The 19,280-nt window shown below is 41.2% G+C and overlaps 1 long non-coding RNA gene across 1 annotated transcript in view; it reads left to right on the top strand.

Moving 5' to 3' along the window:
- The first annotated feature begins 2,856 nt into the window (after positions 1-2,856).
- Positions 2,857-19,280, top strand: part of LOC113747413 (uncharacterized) — a 41,583-nt gene continuing 25,159 nt past the window's right edge. Inside the window, exons 1-2 of the long non-coding RNA XR_003463630.1 lie at positions 2,857-2,972; positions 4,013-4,111. This is a non-coding gene — a long non-coding RNA (uncharacterized LOC113747413). The remainder of the gene's footprint in view (positions 2,973-4,012; positions 4,112-19,280) is intronic.

Here is a 19,280-nt window from a genome sequence, read left to right as displayed (position 1 = left end):
TTAGAGTTTGTGAATGGGTGAAATGTTCATACAGGAAATGGAGGTTGCATTCATTCTTTCATAACCTTTTATAAGTGTAACTTGTAAGTCGTATACAGCCAGAAATAACAGAAAATTGACAGAAAATGTGACAAAGGAAGAAATATTACATAATCCAGTGCAAAGAAATAGTGAAATGTGAAATAAAGCTTTTGTTACATGAGTGAGAATCTTAGTATTGGATTGATAATGCAACTGAAGGTCACCCAGATGAGTAACAACTTCCCATCTTTTGATTCTTCGGAATGTCAGAGGATACCGTCAGAGAGGTTTTAGTGAGGGACGTCACACTCAAACTATGAAAGTCAGAGGGACAAACAATTGATGACAAGATTATTTTACTGCATTGGTCAAGGGTGTAGCAGCTTAGCACTCAAATGTTGTCCTTGTGCACACACAGCCTCAGTAGACCAGACTAGAATGGCCGCTTAAAGTTATCCCAATAAATCACAGACGCTTGATCGGACATTTGTGGTCTGCAAATAAAATCTATGAATGTCGTCACTACGGTAAGACCTCACCGCCACAAACGACTTGAAATTGATTGACAGTTTTATCGATCACTCTGATAGCACTGACTTGGAAAGAAGTTGGTTCAAGAAAGTGGTGGCTTAGCTCACTTCATATTACAAGTAACTAGCCCAACACTGACAGAAACATGGCGGCTCAACATGGTGACTTAACAAGTGACTACTGACCATAATATATGTGATGTGATGATCCATGAGGTAACAGAAATTCAAATTGCTGCAGTGATTTTCACTGTGGATTGTTGGTTTGACACCAGCACAGAGGGAGGGCTGCTGATACAACAGGGGGCGAGAGACAGTCTTCAAAAATAAACTAAAAGTGTCCGTCTGTAGGGACAAGGCAGCGCTAGACAACAGAATAAATGTTTCTATAAGCTATATTTTTATTATTGATATTATTGTACTTGGCCAAAAATGGAATAATGTGACAAAGGTTGCTAGCATAACTACTTCCAACTCCACATTGGTATCCATTATCCATCCATATGGTAATTTGTCAGTGACTGGTGACCAGTTAATAAAGGCTGCTGTTCAAAATCAGTGTGGCAAATCTGAAACCCGAATGTACACATGGCTGTGCATTGTCTGTGGTGTATGGTCTATAATTGTATATTCATGTTGTCCTGAATCTATGACATGTAGCTGATGCTACAAGAGAAAATACAGTGAAGTAAAAAAAAAAATAAAAAAAATCACTCTGTGTCAGGTGCGTGTGCATTTAGATAAAAACAGAGATCATTTCAGATCAGCAACATTAAAACTAGAACAGTGTGTCCGTCCCGTGGTCTGAGGGCATGTGGGTGGGGCACAGGGACTGTAGGTCAGGCTGCATGTCCAGCGTGTATACATGAGGGTAAGGGAATGAAGGGGAGTCAATATGCAGGTTACATTAAGGTACAAGTCTGGACAGGATCAATTCCAAAACAGCAGCATAAATTGTTCATGCCAAAGTGAAAATGACAACAAAAGAACAACAGCAACAACCAACAACACTAATGTGACCACCATACATGTTGTCCCTGCAGAAACAAGATTCCAAACTGAGGCAGCTTCTACTGTTAAGAGGAGTCAGAAGCAAATGGTGGTATAGAACGGAGCAGTCAATAAAATACATTTGAGTCACCACAACCACAAGAGGTCAGTCATAAATGTGCACTGAAATTATTCAGCTGGAGTATGTTAGATCTGCAGAAGCAAATGATCATGATCAAAGATATAAGACGGATTACTCCCTTGGTAATAAGAGAACAGTATATGAAGAGCACTGACACAAATACAGTATATAAACCGACTATGTCCAAAAATCATTCATCTAAATCACATGTTGATGGCCTTAGTTACCAGGCAAGGTGCCAACCGTTCATCAGAAGGGACTTCACCATCGCCTTCAGAAACAGTTTGGAGGAGCTGGGGATCAAACGGCCGATCTTCTGATTGGTGGACAACCCACTCTACCCAATGACCCACAGCCTATCAGTGAACCAGTGAATATTTTAAATGAAAGTTTTAAGTGGATTGTGAGCCAATGCGTGACCACAGAGGTTGTTGTCTATCCTTGAATCAAAACTCAAAATGTTATTCATCCAATGCGATGCTCCTTTTGTCTGTCTTACATACATGATGTAATAAAACATCGTTTCATTGGCCAAAAAGATTCTAAATGCTGACCACAGATGAAGCATACAATATGCATGTGTAATGTAATATGCACATTCCACATATAGAAAAATCCACAAGCAGAGAGCAACAATATGTCTTATGTGTGTGTGTTTATACAATAAACAGTATATTATGTACTTGCAGTGAAAGGTGGCCACAGCAGAGTCATCACATTACTGCCACAGGCGTTAAAGGCATTCTATTGGACGAGGGCTTAGTAGACACATTATAGTCTCTAAGCCACATCAGCACATGTGCATAATTGCTCTTCTGGTTAACATAAAATGTTTTCATTACATTCAGGTTACATTGCCTTTTAAATGCATTTTATGATTTTTCATTACACACTAATAAAGGATGACTAAAGTAGAAGCACGGTGTGTTCTGGTGGGATAGTGTGACCAATAGGCAGTGTCATAAAGTTGACAGTGAAACACAGAGAATTACATCAGCTGGACCCATTTCAGATGTTGTTCCTGAGCTAAACTGACCCAGCCCTTAACAAGGACTCATTACTTCCCATCAATATTACCCACGTTTGTAACTTTCCTGTCAGTGTTGCACAAGCTGTCATTGCAAAAGTGAAACCGCTTACGTGTACTCGTGTTTTGCAAACACCCCTCCGTGAAGACTGCAGGTGGAACTTTCCTGTATCTCCAAGTCTCCGTCGTCATTAATATGACAGCCACCAGACACCAGCCACCAGCTGTCCACTTGTCATCTCTTTTACCTCCTTACCTACTGGTGAGTCAGCCTCCCCTCTCAGCCTGGATCTTTTCATCTCTCTCTTTATCTCTTTGTGTGTCCAAGCACACCAGGCTCTGTTTGTGCATATTTTATCATTATCAACCATACAGCGTGATTCAGCCTCAAGGTGGTGATCAGTGTAATTGTCATAAACCATATCAGCATTGTCAGTATCATCATTATCATCATCATCAGCATCATCACCAGCAACAACAGAAACATGAGTCACTGTTACAGCCATCAGACTGAAGAATACAGTGCGATGAGTTTGGACTTTGTGTGATTAAATAAATGTTCTATAAATACATGAATGACTTGTTCATCCTTGCAGGAGAATGACAGCATTGTCCTGGGATGACATTTGTAAGGAGTCCAGACAGGTCAGGCTGAGAGACAAACCCTGTGCTCGTCACCCTGTGAGCTCATGTCCAGTTGTGTTTTGTGTCAACATCTGTCTCCGTCCGCACATTAGTCTGATCTGACACAAAATATGACTGCTAGTGACTGCAGCATTCTGCAAACTATTTCCCTTGTGCAACATTCACAGCGGACCTTATGCACAGGAGACATGTTGACATGTCACAGTAGGAAAAACAGCAAAAATGAATGATGGCTGAATTCCATTTTGCTGCTTGAGGTATTTTGATATTGTTCATGCTGGCTCACTGGCATGGACTGAATAGAATAGCTCCTGGAGCTTCTCTGTATTTTCGCACTACTGTTTTGTTTACTTGTCCATGGAATTTTGTTTATCTGTGTACACCATTTCATTCGATGAAGTTATTGAAGAGGGAAAATAAAACTCCACGGGTCCCCCAAACTTGGTATCTGTGGTATAGAAATGCAACTGCCTATGCATTTCCTATTGCAGCTCCACATTAAAGTATTTAACTGGCAAAAAGTTAAACAAGTGAACTTTTATTATAAAGTAGTAGTCACAGGAAATGTGTTTTTCAGCGGGATTAATGCAGGTTTCTATCGTTTATCAAAAATGTGTCTAGAAAACAAAGCCGGTCATTTTTGGATTTTCTTGACAGCGTATCAGTTGGAAATATGTCAGGGAGTAATGGAACAAGAAGGAGCAGCTGTTATGAAGAGCTGCAGGTGACAGGCTGCACTTTCAACTTCTCAGCGAGGTAACCAACTGCTTTCACTTTCACTTCTTCACAGACTCATGCCGTGCGCAGCATAAAATCAGATCAGAGTTGCTCACAAAACGATAGGAAATAGCTGACTTCTTTAGTAAAACAGCGATGGTTTGTTTTCTTCACAGAATTCTATTGACCAGTTGTCACATGCGCAATAATGGCGCATTTGCCTAACACCATCAAAACCAGTTAAAGTTCTAGTTTCATTCTAAAATTACATTTCCAGAATTAAAGATCACTCCTCAGTGAGCTCAGAGCTGTTTCTAGTATCTAGTCATCATCATGGATTTACATTTATGTTTTTATGTCTGTTCACACTGATAATAGAAATGACATTCACTTTGTTGGAAAGTGACAATAGGTCCAATTTGGTTGAATTTATCCATGCACTCATGTCTCATAACTTTTGTGGAACACTTTTTGAACAATTTTAAATGCTTGTGTTAATGAGATACTATAATAGAACAGAGCCTTTATTCGTGTTATTAGTGACACCTGTAGTATACCTACTTTACCTGCAGTGAAAAAAGCCTATAAGCTGTCAACAATAACATATTGCCATGGTGGGAACACACACTTTGTCCAGCCATTTGCAGGCTTCACTTTGCGCTTCCTGCTGCCCGGCGTCTGCTGCATAGCTGCTGCCTCTAACTTTGTACTTTAGAATAGCTCTAATGTTTGGATAAAAGCGTCAGCTAAATGGCTAAATGTGATGTTAGCCTTTGGTGTTGCTTCAAGTAAGACGGCAGTGCTGTTTGTATTCTGATTCTGTAGTGTCTACACTAGTGTCTGTTTAAATCTGTTGAAATCACAGCAGAAAGAGTGGCAGCAGCACCGTTATAGACCAGTCTGCACCATCCTGATATTCTGCCATTAAAGTCCATGTGCGTATTGCCACTTTAAATTTTAAAGACACAGCCGACGATCTGACGTGAATATGTGAACATAACAACATACAGCACGTGGTCATCTTACATTTACATTATGCAAGTACTGTTATCTTTCTTGTGTTCACAGACGTGTTGTCATTGTGGCACAAAGATCCTCTGCAGCAAGCAGACAAAACAATACCTTTTCAAATCTCAGATAAATATACACAGTGTGTATAAATTACAGAACAATTAGCCGTTCACTGAGTAAATCAATTTTAGAGAGTAAAGCAGAGACTTTTAGTGATGTCCTGAAAGTGCTGAATAAATATTTGAGAGTAAGAAGGTACTCATTAATTCCACCGACCGCACTGCTTCTGTGCATAATGAGTTAAATCAAATACTTACATATTAAAAACATCAACATTAAGCTAAAAAAAGCCGTCCACAGGTCGGCCTGAATTGAAAGGTCATCATAAAGTGGGAACCACGTGGCTTCATGACATGTTGTTTTGTCTGCAACTGCAGCAATCAATGTCATTCAGCGACTTGAGATATGTTGCGTTTTCCTGTTTCATTCCTGAATGTGCATCAAAAAAACACCATGGAAACAATCAATCAAGTCTGGCAACACACAGGGCTGCAAATTACCCCACGGTGAAGCCCACTGTGTTTTACTGCATCTGTATTTTTCATGATCTAAACTGTCAGTTCATCTGAGAGAGACAGCATCTTCAGTTCCAGTTAGCTCATTTTACTGCAGCTTTTGTATGGACTGAATAAAGTCTCATGCTTTACAGAAACATACTAACAAAACCACAGAGGAAATCTTGACGGATAAATCTGGCAGAGGTCTCTGATTTGCCTTAAACATTAACATTATGGTCCGTGCAAGTGGTCAAAAGTCAGAGGAGTCAGACTGTGCAGTAATCTACTAAATTACTAATTTTCTGGAACTGCCTCACTGACAGTGCTTGGGAAACTGAGTTAACAGAGAGCACAAAGTTCAGCTGCAGAGTCATCACACAGATTGAATCTCTCTCGTTCCGTAATATAAGACGAGCATATGAAAGGAATGCCACATGTACATTTTATTAAAGTATTTCCCTCGGCATCGTGTTTCATCTGTTTGTAACTGCGAGGCGTCGGAGTGCTTTTGAGAGACAGGAACGTTGGATCAGTGCAGGTCTGACTGGCTGGCACTGAGAAACGGCTGAATCATCGGAGCATGTCTTTGTGCCAAACACGTGCTAAAATACACGCACACACACACGCGCATACTATTATCAAGCATTTTTGTCCTTTTATAATAAATGATTGAAACAGCAGAGCCTGTTCAGAGAGAGCTAGCTACACATTTGGTTTCATGTGGCAAAATGTATAGAACAATAAAGGACTTCTATGGTGTTCTATGGCAGTTGAGATCCTTTTCACGTTTTAAAAACATATTGACATATTTTCATGTTATAATAATTCAGTTTTAAATTGGAATATTATTATAACAACAACTGAGAAAAAACTTGCATATGCATAGAGAAGAAAACTTAGTCTACCATAATGACTGGAACAAAATGTCAAGTTGTGCTTTATGGGAGGTTGTGAGTCAGACAATTTCTAAGCAGTCTCATCCTGAAGTCTCTTCAGAAAAATCACTGCACATAGCCAAGGAATAGTCCAGCACCCCCCATCAACCATAAATCGTTGTTTTAAAACTGCGATTTTTTGTAAAGATTAAACACATTAATGAGATATGATGTGTTAATTTGTGAGCTTTATAGGTGCTACTAGGTGTATTTTATTATTTTCTTTGTGTTAATCTAAGCTATTAGATAAAACATGGTTGTAGATTCATATTTACTGTACAAACATGAGGGTGGCATCGATGTTCTCATCCAACCCTTGACGAAAGTGGAAAAGTGGAAAATGCTAAATTATCTCTTTATATTTTATTTGATGCTCGGCACAAGACAGTGAAAGATATCTTTCATATGTTCATCCATTACCTCGAGCCATGTATGGCAGCAGGGTTCCAGGTAGGCTGGAGCACAGAAAGGACCATTAACACCCACACTCACAGTTTTTACTCTGTTCTGTTTGTACTGTATACATATTGTCACAGTAATACAAGCATGCAGCAACACGGCGGTGTAAGCTGAAACATCAAATAATAAACTTCACATCCTGAAGCCAAGATACACATTTGAAACATTTCCAACAGATATGATTAAGACACTGCCATAAGTGGCAATGACTAAAATGTATAAATGTCAATGAAGGGCAGCAATTTATGACCGTTTACAGATGATTAAGGCGCCGCAATATTTCATCAACTTTTATCTTCTATCTCAAATCAATAAACCAGTGTAACAGCAAACAAAAGCCAAACCTCCGTCTTTTCTTTCTCACATAAATTATAGAAATATACTGTGTAAGATCCGGGAAGAGCTGCAGTCACGACCATAAATGTGACAGATGTTTATGGTGTGGCAACACCCTAAAAAAGCATGCCATCATCATATAGCAGGAAATCAAAAGTGTAATCATCACCAGTAAAAGCCAGAGAGAGAGAGAGATGATGAGAGGGAGCTGTTAGAGAGACAGAGACGGGCAGATTCATGGAAAAATTCAGGAAGGTAAAGACAGAGAGAAGGGAGAGGTGGAAAATAAAGAAAGAGGGAGACACAAAGAGAGATGGGGGAGGTGCGGCAGACTATAGGCTAAAACTGACTGCGGTGTTTAATTGCTGTAAAATAGGCAGTAAGCTTCTCTTCCCACCTACTCTTAGCGTTGTTAATATGCTGTTAGCCTCTTCTCCTCCTCCTCACCACCAGTCCCCTGACACACACACACACACACACACACACACACACACACACACACCAGTCGACTTACATGCATCCACTAATGCACACATGCATGCACAAACACTGGTAATCACACACTTAAACACAGGTTGTGCATGTGTGCATTTAACGTCAAACGGGTCATATTCACTCTTTCAGGCTTCTGGCTTTACATACACACACACACACACATGCACACACTTGTGGTGTCAGTGTGTTTGCGTGGAGCCAGCATTAAACAGCTGGGGGTTTGAGAAGCTCTGACAAGTTTGTGCTGTTCAGTGAAGAGGCTGCAGCCTGGCTGAGAGCAGCTGGTTGTTGCCTCAGACCTTTCTGTCTGCAGCCACCTAAAGGCTGCTTTAGGTGCCCTACTCCCTCTCTGCACACACACACACACACACATAGATGGATGTACGTTTACATGCACTCAGTTCTTTTTCTCTCTGTCTCTTTTCTCCTCCTCAGGTTGCCTCCCCTACAATCCACCCTCCCTCCCTCCCTCCCTCGCTCCCGCTCCCCTGCATGTTAACTGAGCCAGTGGATGCTGAAGGCTTTAATCAAGGCAGCACAATGAGCACAGGGCTCTGTGGTGGAGATCACTTTCCATCAGCACTGCACTGCTCTCTGCTCATCTGTCTGGCTACAGTTGCAGTCATCTGAATTGCTTGTTGAATTTTGGGGTTTCTTTTTATCCTCCATCTCCTGGCTCTCTGTACGACATGTATCTCCCTGAGTGGGACCAGAAATCGTTGTCCAAAAAAAAGAATCAGATTTTCAGATAAATGCCGCATCAAGATTGGTAACCAGAGGAGAGACAAGCTATAGTGTTCACACACATGGCTCACCTTTTATCATCATCTTACTTTAAATGTATAGTGAAGACTGCATGGAAATCATCGAGCTTTAATCCAGTCTAAAGGAAAAATATGCCAGAATCATTTACATCAGTTACATCATCCATTTTTACTGCATTACCTTTGTTTGTAATATGGGTCCTGCTTTTAAAATAGCACACAAAACTATTTATAGAGATCCTCACAACGGCCCCTTACTTTCAGGAAGAGCCTAGCGCCCAGGCAACTGTCATTCTTTTCATTTCACTGTGATTCTTGTTTTGTTTTATTTTCCTCTTCATTGCTGTGCTACCTTCAGCCTGTCTCCTTAAAAATGACACACACATACTCTTAATTTGCAACAGCAAATGCATTGTGCAGAAACAAATCACTGGTGAGACAAGACAGGGCCATGTTTACAGAACACGACCCCAGTTGTGTCAAAGTCCTGCCACCGTCCAACCCAACCAACCCCCGCACATAACGCTCAGTGAACTGGAAAAAATCCTGCCAGCGAAAATAACCCATGCAGTAATTATGTTTCCTCCAAAAATGTATGTGGCAAAACCATTTAGCAGTATAGAAATGTAATTTCATGGTTGGGTACCTTGAACCTTCACCTCTAATTTTCAAAGGCAAGAAAAAGTTTGCATGTATTGACCCCTTACACTATATAATTCATTTCCAACTCACATTTTTTTCTGTTTGCATAAAATTCACTAACAGCGAGAGGTTAGAAGTTTTAGAATAAAATGGTACCACGTATGGATACTCATATATTTTATATTTCACATAACCTTACAAAAATAAGACTTTAAAAGCAGATATCCAGAACATCTCTCTGGGATATACTTCAGCCTCCCCTGAGTATTTAAGGGACACTTTCAGAGATTATTTTCTTTCTTTACTAAATCGTTAAAAGTAATAAGATGCTGGAAAGAGAAAGAATGTACTGTATCAGCCTCTGTAGAAACCAGCAACCTCTTCCCATGCATTGTGTATGTATTATTTCACCTTCAAGTAAACAGAAGAATATTCACCCTACATATATTCTGCAAACTTATTGATGACAGTATTAAAGTTTTGACAGATTCTGCACATGAATTCTACACCAAGTTAAAAGAATTCATTGTATTTCAGTTAAACGATGGATCGCTGTTAAGGAAGTGGGCTTGTGTAGTGAGCGGTGTTGCAGGTAGACAGGCTTGTTCAGATTGTGGTGCCCTCAAAGCTTAGAGAGCTTACTGTATGTTGAGCAAATCACATGAAAACCTATAACTGAGTATTTCATAATTTCTTCTGGCCTTGTCTGAAATGGGATGCAGCAATGTGTTGCAAAACTTGCAACATCTGTTAACTAGAAAACCCAAGCAACAGATAGAGCCGAGTGTTCCCAATCCCAGTGGTTGAGAAGACATTTGAATACCTGCTGCTTGATTGTGTGGGTCCACTTCTGAAGGGTAAGCCTTAGTAAATACGTATTGACAGTGTGTAAAAGCCTGCAGCGTTCCCTTTGCACTCCATTAAAACCAAACCAATACTGAAAGCGTTGACTTCCTTCATGACTACCTCTGGCACCACAGTTTGAGTCGTGCCTTCAGAAGATTTTGATGTTTCAGCCTATTCTGACAGGGAGACTCAACACTTCTCCGTATCAGCACCACCTAGACAATTGGGTTATCTGTCAAACACTTCGTCAAACACTAGTGAAGTTGCTTAATTCTCAATTGTCTCTCTTCTCAGATACACCATCACATGCCAACCTGATTGAGCGTGAAGTAGAGGTGGGGGATGGTAAACCCATCAATCAATGTTGCTGTCGGCTGCCCATAGCAAAGTGTAGGTGGATGGAAAAGGAGGTACAGTACTTGTTAGAACATGGCACAGCAGAACCAGCATGCTCGAGCTGGGCTTCTCCATGTCTGCTGACCGATAAAGCTGATGGGTCAAATAGATTTTGCACAAGATTTCAGAAAGGCTAATTGCTGTCACCAGGTCTGACAGAGTGTGAATGTTGTGGTATTTAGTGATACATGGGAAGCTCGTGTTCATCGTCTGAATATAGCTTTTGGCAGAAGCAAACTTAATGGTAAACGTAACAAAAAGTCAGTGACCTATCTTGGTAAGGCTGAAGGTCAGAGTGAAGTTCATCCTTTGCAGGCTAAGGCAGTGGCCATAGATCATAAATATTCAGCATCCAAAAAAGAACTGATGCGGCTCTGACACGGGACTCACACAGGAGACGTAAGCGCAGCGTGACGGCTGCGCCGCGGTTTAGCTGTGTCCTCTGCCCTGAGTCAACTCACACCAGACGCGTGTCAGCCGCGTAACGGCAGCATAGCAAGCCGGCCGTATTGACACGAGATCACGCGATCACGCGAGAATCCTGGACGTACGCGAGACCCCGCGATAAACTGTGTATAAAGAAAACAACAACAACAAACAGCTGACTTTGCTTCTCCGACGTGGAGGAGATTATAAAAAGCATCTGTTGTGTCATAAATTATTGTGTGTTGTTCCACTTCAACAATTAGTCTCTCATTGAGACCCTTTGATCGATCTTTGATCACCTGGTGCCACCGGTCATGATGTAACGTTGATGTGAAGTTGTGATAAGCTACATGAACTGCGTATTGTGTTTTATTTTGAAAGGGGGCGGAAGTTTATTATGTTGATTCTGTGTCAGATTTACGAGGTTTAGCAGCGGCTCGCGGAAAAAATAGAAATGCTACGGACACGAGAGACGCTGCTGAGACGCGCCCTGTATGAGTGCTCTCATTGACTAGCGTACGCCTCCGGTGTGAGCGGGCCTTTAGAGTTAGTGGGATATTACAACTTCTTCACAGTGGTAGCTGATAAACCTCTATGAAAACTTCTACTCCTGTCTTTGCAGCTCCTGATTTTGACCAATCCTTTAAAATACAGGTGGATGCAAGTGAAACTAATACTAGAGCTGATTTTTCATGACTGAAATAATATATGATTAAAATATTTTGTTGAGTTGAAGTTTTTAAAAACTGTTTATTGAACCATACCAATTCTACCTGTCACTGCAGCGATACATGGCCGTTCTAGTCAAAAAGCTTCAAACCCCACCGGCTCCGCCATGGTCCGTTTCAGAAGTGGGCCTCCGCTCGACTCTGTGTTTAATACGTCGTCGTATAAACAGACAAAAAAAAACAGACAAAAGTGAAACAAATGAACTACGTGACATATTTACACATGTAGAAACATATTCAGGTGCAGGATGGACCAAAACAGCGTTGCTGTGATGTGACAGAAATGTGTCAAGTGGGGTTTTGGGGTAATGTCACGAAAACTCCGTTAGTGGGATTCTTCTTTTATGGTTGCTGTGAGGACCTCCCTCTTTGCTGTGTTCCTCTTTCACACTGGACAAACACCAACACCCTCTGACACCCATCTTTTGTCTTGTGGAGTCAGTGGAAAAAGATACACTTGGCATTCATTCCCCATTCATAACCACCATAACATTGTCACTGGCCCCCCATGCTGCTTTCTACTGTTTGCTTGTGACAGTGAACACGACAACAAAGGTTCAAACCAGGGAACAGTTCTAAAGACAGTGCTTCCCTCCACTCAGCTAATACCAATATTTTACTATTCGAACATTAAAGCCAGCAGGTACATTATTGCAGTGCTTAATCTTTAATGCTCCGTGTGTGCCTGGATAGTTAAAATATTGCTATTCCCTCAGTCTGCTGTGCAGATGTCCATGTGATTTTCTGGTAATAACCACAGACATCAAACAGTTTTTTATGGTTTGATTATATAATATCTTTAATTGTGCCCCACCTCAACTGGTTCACTTGTTCATCTGGTTTCATGGCTCTTTAAATCCTGCTTTGTTGCAACTTATGTGGACTTTCTCAATAATACAGCACATATGGAACAATTTTACCACAGTATACTATAGATTTTTTGTCATAACTTATGTATATATACTGAGTTTTTCATACTGTGTGTTATATTGTATTTTTGGATATTATTGTTTGATATGATTTAGATAACTAATGAATCTGTGCCTTGGGGCTTTTTCCATTGTCCAGAAATAACTATTTGTTACCGTGAGTAGACACTGGACCTCCTTTGAGTCTTGTGAAATATTAAAAATGTAACTTCCCATCCCTTCCATCCGTTCATCCCTCCCCTCCATCATCTCCCCCTCTCTGCCCCTCCTCTCTGCAGCCTTCAATCACTTTCTCCTCATCTGCAGCTGTAACAAAAACAAGCCCTCCTCCTTAAAAGTGAGCCATTTCAGATTTAACTCCCAGTCTTTAGTAGACCTCTCCAGGGAGAAGCCTCTTATTGTGTAACAGTCTGTCTGCCCGTCACAGTGCTGTGTGTAGGTGTAAAACGCTGCGGCGCAGGCCCTCTTGCATATATGAATATTTCACCCAGCCTACATTACCTTTTGGAATGTACAAAGTCAGAGAAGATAGATTGAAGTGAGAGCGGTGGAGGGATGGAGGGTTGAAGCTGCGTTTCAGTAACATCCCCCCAAAGGACAGGAAGCTGGAGAGACATTTTTAAATGGTCAATAAAAAAAACTAAATAAATGAATCTCAAATATTTCTAGTGGTGTCAGCCAGCAGTTTTAGTTTTTATTTCTCCACATTTCTGAGATATCTGTCTCTGAGAATTGGCTTTATTCTCAGTACAATTAAGGAATAGAAATCTGTCTGTAGTGCTTGCAGCACAGAAAAAATGGTTTATGTAAGTGTAGGTCTCAGTAAACGTCTAGTCAGTCCAGCATTTATGACAGTGAAATTCTGGACTGAAATCAGTCGATGTTTATGTAACTGTTCTTTCACAGAGTTTGGATGTTTCACTGGTTTCTGGAGTATTTCTAGTAACTGTAATGTAATTACTATGGGGCGCTCTAGATCATCCTCAGACTTCACTTTCAACACTTGCCATTGCAACTCTTTTCCAGCAACAGAATGGAGAATCGAGATGCTATTTCTTGAAAGGGGAATTTGTTTTTTCTTTATTTATTTTTTTTATGTTCAATTTATTTTCCATGGCTGGCAGGGTGGTGCAGTAGTTAGCACTGTTGCCACACAGAAAGAAGGGGTTGGGTCTTTCTGTGTGGAGCTTGCATGTTCTCCCCGTGTCCAAAGACATGCACTTAACAGGTTACTGGTGACTAAATTGTCCGTAGGTGTGAATTACGTAAAAATTTCAGAATTACGTAATGGTGTTTGAATGAAACACATTATTGTAACGCACTGGAGTTACAGGCAGATGGTTGGGGTAAATGACAGGCCAACAGGTTTATGTCCAGACTGTGTTCTCTGGACAAGTCGGCAGTTCACTATGGGCTGACACACGGAGACAAACAACCATTCACACTTATGGGCAATTTAGAGTTGCCAGCTAATCTATAAACCTGCATGTCTTTGAACTGTGGGAGGAAGCCGGAGAACCCGGAGAGAACCCACACAGACAGGAAGAACAGGCAAACACCCGGGGAGCGGCCATAAACAGCTGCTACTTTTGTAATCACATTACTGCCGTATGTAATGTGGTATTCTAACCAGCTCAGCTGAATGTATGTCAAGCTGATGTGACAGCGCTCACACACAAATACTAATTTTCTCCTCTCTCTCTTCCAACTCAATAATGGTCAACTGGTTTGATATGAAAGATTGTAATCATCGCTGTAACGCCTGGGGACAGGCAAGGAGTGCGCAGAGAGGCTCGCAGGGCACACTGCTGCAAATGACAAGACCTTATTTTAGAGAATAAGCAGTCTGTCAGACACAGTGAACCCTGTAAGCTTACCATGCTGTCAGAGGTATGGATGCTTCACATTATTTTTCAGCAGTTACATCTTTGCTTTTGTGTGCGATATGTGCTTGTGTGTGCACCGTTTTATGTCTAATCCTCTGAGATGTGTCCGCCTTCCAAAAGCTATATCAGGTTTACGCTCTGTAATGACCCCCAGACCAGCACTTCCTCTCCCCTTTAAAGCGCCAGCACCACTGTCGACATATTGGCCTGTTTCCTGCTTCATGTTATGTTCGCTGTAACAGCTTCAAATGTGATCTAGATGCTATTAAGATGGGGTTAGTATTCCCACGAGTAGAAACAAAAACTTGCCCCACAGGCCCCACAAAAAACGCCCAGGAACGCCTTCTTCTCTGGCTTCATTAAGACTCAGAGAATCCTAATGTAGAAGATGAGAGATCCTCTTCTTTCCTTTCTCTTTGTTCGTTATCATTGTGAGGCATGATGTGCGCAGCTTGACTGAAGTGCTGTGAGACTCAAATGAAGCACGTGTGACTCTGAAAGAAAGAAAAATACTCCACAGAGGCTTTTTTTCAAAAGAGCAAAATAGGCTACGACGTAGCCACTCCTCGCCGAAGAGATGCGCCCGGACCTCAAACAAAGCCCTAACAATGCAATCAAAACACCATTGCTTGCTTCAAAGCCAGCTGGTATAAAATGCCTCATTGCCTCCATGCCTGTAAGTCCTGTCTAAATATGTGCTGCTGCACTCACTGGCTTTTTTTTATTTTTTTCTGGTTGTCTCTCCATCGCACGAATCTCCTCTCTTTCTCACAAATCTTATTCACAGTTTGCATTCAGTGATCTGAAGGAAGATAAATAGAATATTTGGCTCCTTGTCAAAAAGCTGTGGGGCCGAGTGAGCTGCGGCAGCGCACACACACACCGCTGCTGTGCCCGTGATTTGTCGCCATTTCACAGCAGCCAGGGCAGCTATTTGGGTTAAATTATGGGGCTATTGATTGCAGAAAGAGAGCAGTTTTACTGAGAGCAGCAGAGCAGGACCAGAGGAAGGCTGGGAGAGGAGAGTACTCCTACTTTATTAGCTTATAGTGTGTTAGCGATACTGCCTCCTCCTCATCATCTTATCTAGCCTACTTTTCTTTCCTCTTCCTGCCCTTTTTTCTTTTCGTGTCCTCTCCCCCACACCTCTTTTTTTTCCTGACCTCACATAAAGTTTCACAGTAGCATTATTCCCATCTCCATTTGCTAAAACACCCCCCCCCCTTTTGTAAAGCCATTATGATTCATTTGAGCCTGGGGACATCAGCTGTGTCTGTCTCTTTTCCCTCTCTGTTGCTCTCACCTCTCCCTCCTTCTCTCTTCTTTCTTTATCTCTCCTCCTATACACGGAACTTTAAAAGCCGTCATTTGCACGCCATTAGAAGAAAAAGGTTATCTTATTACACCTGTCCTCCTTCAATGTCTCTTTCTTTATTTTGTCAGGAAACACAATATTGCATCACACCTCGAGGTAGGCGATGAGACAAAAGACACACACGCTGACGGAGACCCTCACACACTGAACCCGAGCAGAGTTTATTGCTCCCATATTTTTTAGCAAGTGCTCCAACACAATCACAGTATGTGGTGTTTTTTCTGCGATGGGTTGGAGGACTGCTTAGGGCAGCAGGGAAGCAGTCAGACAGACATTCTCCGTCAATGTCAGATGCTGAAAACCCAATTGTCTGTATCCTCCCAGATATTGCATAACATGCAGCGAGAGAGCTGGAGCAGCCGCAGTAATTAGCCCATTAACCCTAATGTGTCTAAATCATCTGGACAGGGAAATGGCTTACTGTAGAGCACAAGCAGTCGCACCACTTTACTGGGCCTACTTCAGCCTGAAAACCCACATTATGACAGACATAAACCCATCTTTGTTTCATGAGAATTTCAATCGAAATGATTTCTTTGCATTCACCAGTATAATTAGATGAGTAATTGATTTGTCTATTTGCAAAAAAATTAACAGACTACAATCGATTATTGATGAATCAGTTAAAGGATGATGTAAATCTTTAAAAAGATAGTACAGTGAAGAATATATAGTTGGATTCTTTAAAATGGCTCAGTAGCATCCTCAAACAGCTGGTCATTGTAGTTTTTAAGCTAATATTACTCAACAGATAAATAAAGAGTTGGATTAGTACACATTTGATTGTTTATTAGGGGCAGCAGGACGGTGTATGTGAGAGTCCAATTAACTACAGATTATCTACAGGAGCTTTTGGACATCAATGGAGCTCTGTGGCACAGAGGAAGAAGATATACAAGGCTTTGATCAAGCGGCAACCTCCGGTGCTGGCAAATGAAGCCAATGCTGAAGTGCTAAAAACTGTAATTCCTCGAGTGGCCGCTTGAGACAGGCTGCATAGGTTAGTCAGTCTTAATAAACGCCCATATTAAAATGCTGAACTTCACGCTCCACATTTTGAACAGTATGCTCGGTTAACATTGGTGGATGCTTTTTAAAAAAGGATACAAATCAATACAAAATCTGTGTTGCGTAACAGCCACGAAAGTTCAATTGGAGCATTCAGGTGTGTTATGATAGTTGTGCCTAGTGTAGCCTTGAGCTGCTAAGAGGTCTGGTCAGTTCACTTCTTGCAAACTCGGGACCCTGAAACTGAAGCAGCTAAATGAAATAGATTTTCTTGACCATTGTTTTTTTTTAATTAATTACACCTTTCTCCACTCTGACATGTCAAATGTCTGTAAAAAAGGTTCATTCATGTTGGCTGGGGAAGTTAAATTATTTTGCACCGTTTTGGCCACTCTTGCAAAATGACAAGAGGTCAAGACTCAGTTAATAAACAAATGTAATAATATTTATCAGACAAAATGACACTAAAAAGCCCATAACTCATGTATTTTCAAATGAACTGACTTCTTAATAAATGAATTTGGTATAATGGCATATTTGATATATTGATACTATATACCATTTATATTTCATTCTGACATATTTTACTACATTAGAGGGGAAAGCTGAACCAATGCTTGCATGTTTTGACTCTGCATAGATTGTTATGAGGTGGCACATTTTACATTTTATTGCTTCGTCGCTTGTTTTCATCATAAACACTTCAACGACTGCTGCCCTCACTCGTCCTCGCACAGCAGCCCCTGTCAGGTCAGGTGTTGCTGAACTTTGCACAGAAATCAATTGGCACAGCTTCTCCGCACTGCAGACCTCATCGATAGGCTAATAACAGCGAAAAGATATTACTGCGTGTTTAGTAAGTGAGTATGAACAAACAAAAAAATGTATTTTCATTGTGAATTAGAATCTGGTCGATGCTACCTGACACCCTGTCATGAGCCAAACATAGCCAGCAGACCATAAACTGAGTATCAGTGTTTTGGATCACAAGTAAATGTTGCTTTCAGTGATGTTTTTTAGTTGATTTGATCTATTATTATAACATTTTAGTTTCAGTTATTTTGGGTTACTGCTGTTAAAAGTCTATAGTTACACAATAAACTCACTGATTACAGATAAATAATGAGCTATTAGAGTGTGAAACTGCACCCTGATAAATGTGTGTCACAGCTAAACTATAACATATCATGTACAATATGTCCATAATTGATACTAATGCGACCAGGAAAAAGAATCAAGCTAAAATGTCGCTTCAAATGTCAGAAATTGCTGCTTCTCCTATATTCTCATTATTGTAAAATGAGTATGTTGTGGTTTTGGACTGCGACCACAGTTGTCTGACATTTTATAAAGCATTACTCTATTAATCCAAAAACAGTAGAAGTTGTCTTAGTGTGAGATAAAACTCGTTCACTAGTGAAAACTTCAAACCTCTCTCACTTCGATGCTTCTGCTGCAGCTTCATCCGAGCTGTTATCAAAGTTATTGGCTGAAAAGAACAATGAGGCTATTTCCCCGCAGAGAAAAGACAAATTGACAAGCTTTAGCCTGAAATAAATGGAATATGACATCTGATGGAGTAATCTAATCGAATAAACCCTATTAGTTGAATGATATAATCAAGTTTGAATTGCATATTGATTGGCACATCAACAATGATCAAGGTGCACCTACTGTAGCAGAGAAAAGATGATAGTAAAACCTATTTTCCTTTAAGTATTATTGCACTATAAAGCCCCCCACCCTTCTAATATTACACTTGCACACACTTTCGTCCCTCTAGTAATGTATCCATTTCCTCTCCCCCCTTCGCTCTCCTCTTAGTTGGGGTGTGTCCATCTATCTCATTGTCTGGCCGAGCTCTTGGCGAGTAGCGGGGGCTTCCCATCGCACTCAGCGGCGGAGCTGTCCAGCCAGCACTCTTCCTCATTACCCCCATGCTTCTTCTTCCTGAAAATGCACTTTTAAAGCACCTTAATTGCATTGGGGAGATAACCCCGTGGGCGCGAGACAGGAAGCCTTGGCCATATAGAGCTTTAAGGGGCTGGATGGGTGGAGTGAGTGTGTGGTGTGTGCGCGTGTGTGTATGTGTGTGTGTGTGTGTGGTGGGATGAGGAGGGTGGAGGGCTGAGGCTCTTTGCGTCAAATCAATGGCCCATCCAGAGGCTAATGCAGCTCTGGGCAACTCCTCAGGAAGCATTAAGACTATTAGTGCAGGCCTGGCAGGAACACACACACACTGATGCAGTGCACACACACACACACACTTTGCCTATCTAGAATGCACACACACACACACTGGTGCATTCACATTATTTCACGATGCAGAGGAGCTGAAGCCATTTGGGCATAAATGCACTTGCAACATGTGTTCATGCTTGTTCTTTTGCTGTATGTGTGTGTGTGTGTGTGTGT

Source organism: Larimichthys crocea, chromosome XIII, assembly GCF_000972845.2.
Source record: "Larimichthys crocea isolate SSNF chromosome XIII, L_crocea_2.0, whole genome shotgun sequence".
NCBI classification, from domain to species: Eukaryota; Metazoa; Chordata; class Actinopteri; family Sciaenidae; genus Larimichthys; species Larimichthys crocea.
The sequence above is the reverse complement of the archived record's forward strand: the minus strand, read 5'-3'. Positions and strand labels throughout refer to the sequence as shown.